At 46.2% G+C, this 5,296-nt stretch overlaps 1 long non-coding RNA gene across 1 annotated transcript in view; it reads left to right on the top strand.

Moving 5' to 3' along the window:
• LOC122546397 overlaps nucleotides 1-5,290 on the top strand; it is a 9,761-nt gene extending 4,471 nt beyond the window's left edge. Inside the window, exon 3 of the long non-coding RNA XR_006310735.1 lies at nucleotides 4,892-5,290. This is a non-coding gene — a long non-coding RNA (uncharacterized LOC122546397). The remainder of the gene's footprint in view (nucleotides 1-4,891) is intronic.
• Nucleotides 5,291-5,296: the final 6 nt, after the last annotated feature.

Genomic DNA, 5,296 nt, shown 5'->3' with positions numbered 1-5,296 from the left:
TTTGAGGGGTGACTGTAATCTGGACATTACGGTCTGTTTTTGACGGGTGACCGTAATCTGTACATTATGGTCTGTTTTTGAGGGGTGCCCGTAATCTGGACATTATGGTCTGTTTTTGAGGGGTGACTGTAATCTGGACATTATGGTCTGTTTTTGAGGAGTGACTGTAATCTGGTCATTATGGTCTGTTTTGGAGGGGTGCCTGTAATCTGGTCATTATGGTCTGTTTTTGAGGGGTGCCCCGTAATCTGGTCATTATGGTCTGTTTTTGAGGGGTGACTGTAATCTGGACATTATGGTCTGTTTTTGAGGTGTGCCCGTAATCTGGTCATTACCGTCTGGTTTCGAGGGGTGACCGTAATCTGGACATTACCGTCTGGTTTCGAGGTGTGCCCCGTAATCTGGTCATTATGGTCTGTTTTTGAGAGGTGACTGTAATCTGGACATTATGGTCTGTTTTTGAGGTGTGCCCGTAATCTGGTCATTATGGTCTGTTTTTGAGAGGTGACTGTAATCTGGTCATTATGGTCTGTTTTTGAGAGGTGACTGTATCTGGTCCATTATGGTCTGTTTTTGAGGTGTGCCCGTAATCTGGTCATTACCGTCTGGTTTCGAGGGGTGACCGTAATCTGGACATTATGGTCTGTTTTTGAGAGGTGACTGTAATCTGGTCGTTATGGTCTGTTTTTGAGGGGTGACCGTAATCTGGACATTATGGTCTGTTTTTGAGGTGTGCCCGTAATCTGGTCATTATGGTCTTTTTTTGAGGTGTGCCTGTAATCTGGACATTACGGTCTGTTTTTGAGGGGTGACCGTAATCTGGACATTATGGTCTGTTTTTGAGGTGTGCCCGTAATCTGGTCATTATGGTCTGTTTTTGAGGGGTGCCCATAATCTGGGCATTACGGTCTGATTTCGAGGGGTGACCGTAATCTGGTCATTATGGTCTGTTTTTGAGGGGTGCCTGTAATCTGGTCATTATGGTCTGTTTTTGAAGGACGCCCGTAATCTGGACATTATGGTCTGTTTTTGAGGGGTGACCGTAATCTGGACATTATGGTCTGTTTTTGAGGGGTGACCGTAATCTGGTCATTATGGTCTGTTTTTGAGGGGTGACTGTAATCTGGTCATTATGGTCTGTTTTGGAGGTGTGCCCGTAATCTGGTCATTATGGTCTGTTTATGAGGGGTGCCCATAATCTGGACATTATGGTCTGTTTATGAGGGGTGCCCGTAATCTGGACATTATGGTCTGTTTTTGAAGGGTGCCCGTAATCTGGACATTATGGTCTGTTTTTGAGAGGTGACCGTAATATGGTCATTATGGTCTGTTTTTGAGGGGTGACCGTAATCTGGACATTATGGTCTGTTTTTGAGGGGTGCCAGTAATCTGGTTATTATGGTCTGTTTTCGAGGTGTGCGCGTAATCTGGTCATTATGGTCTGTTTTTGAGGTGTGCCTGTAATCTGGTCATTATGGTCTGTTTTTGAAGGGTGCCCGTAATCTGGTCATTATGGTCTGTTTTTGAGGGGTGACCGTAATCTGGTCGTTATGGTCTGTCTTTGAGGTGTGCCTGTAATCTGGACATTATCGTCTGTTTTTGAGGTGTGCCTGTAATCTGGTCATTATGGTCTGGCTTCGAGGTGTGCCCCGTAATCTGAAAATTATGGTCTGTTTTTGAGGGGTGCCCGTAATCTGGCCATTACGGTCTGTTTTTGAGGGGTGCCCGTAATCTGGACATTACGGTCTGTTTTTGAGGGGTGCCCGTAATCTGGACATTATGGTCTGTTTTCGAGGGGTGACTGTAATCTGGTCATTATCGTCTGTTTTTGAGGGGTGTCCGTAATCTGGACATTATGATCTGTTTTTGAAGGGTGCCCGTAATCTGGTCATTATGGTCTGTTTTTGAGAGGTGACCGTAATCTGGTCATTATGGTCTGTTTTTGAGTGGTGCCCATAATCTGGTCATTATAGTCTGTTTTTAAGGTGTGCTTGTAATCTGAAAATTATGGTCTGTTTTTGAGGGGTGCCTGTAATCTGGTCATTATGGTCTGGCTTCGAGGTGTGCCCCTTAATCTGAAAATTATGGTCTGTTTTTGAGGGGTGCCTGTAATATGGCCATTACGGTCTGTTTTTGAGGGGTGCCCATAATCTGGGCATTACGGTCTGTTTTCGAGGGGTGACAGTAATCTGGACATTACGGTCTGTTTTTGAGGGGTGTCCGTAATCTGGACATTACGGTCTGTTTTTGAGGTGTGCCCGTAATCTGGTCATTATGGTCTGTTTTTGAGGGGTGACTGTAATCTGGACATTATGGTCTGTTTTTGAGGGGTGCCCATAATCTGGGTATTACGGTCTGTTTTTGAGGTGTGCCCGTAATCTGAACATTATGGTCTGTGTTTGATGGGTGCCTGTAATCTGGTCATTATGGTCTATTTTTGAAGGGTGCCCGTAGTTTGGACGTTATGGTCTGTTTTTGAGGGGTGACTGTAATCTGGACATTATGGTCTGTTTTTGAGGGGTGACTGTAATCTGGCCGTTACGGTCTGGTTTCGAGGGGTGACTGTAATCTGGTCATTACGGTCTGGTTTCGAGGTGTGCCCGTAATCTGGACATTATGGTCTGTTTTTGAGGGGTGCCTGTAATCTGGTCATTATGGTCTGTTTTTGAAGGGCGCCTGTAATCTGGACACTATGGTCTGTTTTTGAGGTGTGCCTGTAATCTGAACATTATGGTCTGTTTTTGAGGGGTGACTGTAATCTGGACATTATGGTCTGTTTTTGAGGTGTGCCCGTAATCTGGACATTATGGTCTGTTTTTGAGGTGTGCCCGTAATCTGGACATTACGGTCTGTTTTTGAGGGGTGACCGTAATCTGGACATTATGGTCTGTTTTTGAGGGGTGCCTGTAATCTGGTCATTATGGTCTGTTTTTGAGGGGTGACTGTAATCTGGTCATTACCGTCTGGTTTCGAGGGGTGACCGTAATCTGGCCATTACGGCCTGGTTTCGAGGGGTGACCGTAATCTGGCCATTACGGTCTGTTTTTGAGGGGTGACCGTAATCTGGCCATTACGGTCTGTTTTTGAGGTGTGCCTGTAATCTGGTCATTATGGTCTGGTTTTGAGGTGTGCCCGTAATCTGGACTTTACGGTCTGTTTTTAGGTGTGCCCGTAATCTGGCCATTACGGTCTGGTTTCGAGGGGTGACCGTAATCTGGCCATTACGGTCTGGTTTCGAGGGGTGACCGTAATCTGGTCATTACGGTCTGGTTTCTCGCTGGGCTGTGTGCGGGCGAAATATCACAGTCTTTTTATTTGTTGGTGGGGGGGACGGGGACTGGGACGGGGAGCTCCCTGGTTTAGATATTATTCGAGGGGTGCGATAGTCTGGATAGTACAGTTTTGTGTTTTCGGGAGGGTGGATGTTACTGTCTCTGTTTTGAGGCGTGTTCCCAATCTGTATGTTACGGCACATTTTCTGGGGTGGTGTAATCTGGATATTACGGCCTGTTTCTGGTGGGGTGGGTGTATGGTCTGGGTTCAGGGGTTCTCTATTCTGGACATTTCCAGTGTCTTTGGGTTTTGGGAGGATGCAGAATCGCGGCAATACCATCTCATTTATTTTGTGAGGCGTGCTCGTGACCTGGACGTTACGGTCTATTTTACGGGGTGTGTATAATCTGGTTATTATGGCTTGTTTTTGCGGGGGTTTGTACAATCTGGATATTACGGCGTGATTTTGAGGGAGGCTTTATTAGTCTGGATATTATGGCCTGTTTGCGAGGGGGAGTGTGTAATCTGGATAATGCAGTCTGTTTTATGACGGTGCGTATAATCTGTATATTATGGCCTGTTTATGAAGGGTGTGTGTAATATGGAAAGTACGGTCTATTTTATGGGGGGTGCATATTATCTGTATATTATGGCCTGTTTGAGAGGGGGTGTGTAATCTGGAAAGTACGGTCTGCTTAATGGGGGGTGCATATTATCTGTATATTATGGCCTGTGTGTGAGGGGGTGTATAATCTGGAAAGTACGGTCTGCTTTCTAGGGGGTGTGCACTATCTAGATGTTATGGTCTGTTTTTGAGGGGAGTGTGTAATCTGGATATTACAGCGTGACCTTGAGGGGAGTGTATGTAATATGGTTATCACGGTTTGATTTTGAATGGTGCGTGTATTCCGAGTATTATGGCCTGATTTTAAGGGAGGTGTGTTTAATCTGGATCATGTGGTCTGTTTTGTTTTTTTGGAGGGTTGTGTCACCTGGATATTACGGTGAGACTCGAGGGCGAGAAGGTATGATATTAAGGTCTCCTCACGTATTCTCTCTCTGGGTGCCGGGGACAGGATATATTATTCTCCGTGTTACGGGAATGCGGAAGTGGGCTCTCCGTGTTGGTGAGGGTCAGGAGGTGTGTCATGGATGTTGAGGGAACTCAGAGGGAGTGTGTGTGTGTGTGTGTGTGTCCTCCCCTCGCTAACGGGGCACGTGGTGTCAATGGTGTGTTCCTTACACTGTGGATATTGTGTGGAGATGCTGTGTGTACTCACCGCAACGCAGTTGTGTCTCTCCATATTATCAGGCTGAGTTGTATACTGCAAGGAGATTGTATATCCTGTATGCTGTGGGGAGACAGTGGGATATAGAGTTATACAGGCCCATATCCCTCCCAATATCTCCTATTCACGTATGGATCGCAGTGCCTTTTAAATGTTGTAACTGTACTCACTTCCCCTGGGAGTTCATTCACACAAACGAACCACCCTCTGTGTAAAAGATTTGTCTCCAGTGACTTTTGTTTTCAAATATCTCTCTCCTCTCTCCTTCAAAACGTTCCTAATGATTCTCCTGCTCCTCGGATGCTGCCTGACCTGCTGTGCTTTTCCAGCACCGCACTCTCCGACTCTGAGCTGCAGCACCTGCGGTCCTCTGGTCACGAAATCGCCTACCCCGGAGGGGAAAAAAAAACCCACCTCCCGCTAACTCTGCCTATACCTCTCGTTATCTTGTGAACTCCCACCAACCTCCTAAGTTGCAGTGAAGAAATTCCCAGTCCTTTTTTTTTGCAACTCAAACCTTCCATATCCGGCAACATCCTGGTAAATCTCTTCTGAACCCTCTCCAGCTCGATTATAGGCTTCCTTATAACCGGAACCGCGCACAGCAATCCCAGGAGACAATTTTGGTAAACCTCTTTGTGGGAGGTATGTTGTGCATTAAAGTAACATGAAGGAATGGTCAGTACATAGAACATAGAAAAATACAGGCCCTTCGGCCCTCGATGTTGCGCCGA

Source organism: Chiloscyllium plagiosum, unplaced genomic scaffold (genome assembly GCF_004010195.1).
Source record: "Chiloscyllium plagiosum isolate BGI_BamShark_2017 unplaced genomic scaffold, ASM401019v2 scaf_77110, whole genome shotgun sequence".
In the NCBI taxonomy this organism is placed as follows: Eukaryota; Metazoa; Chordata; class Chondrichthyes; order Orectolobiformes; family Hemiscylliidae; genus Chiloscyllium; species Chiloscyllium plagiosum.
This window is presented reverse-complemented; position numbering and strand designations above follow the sequence as displayed.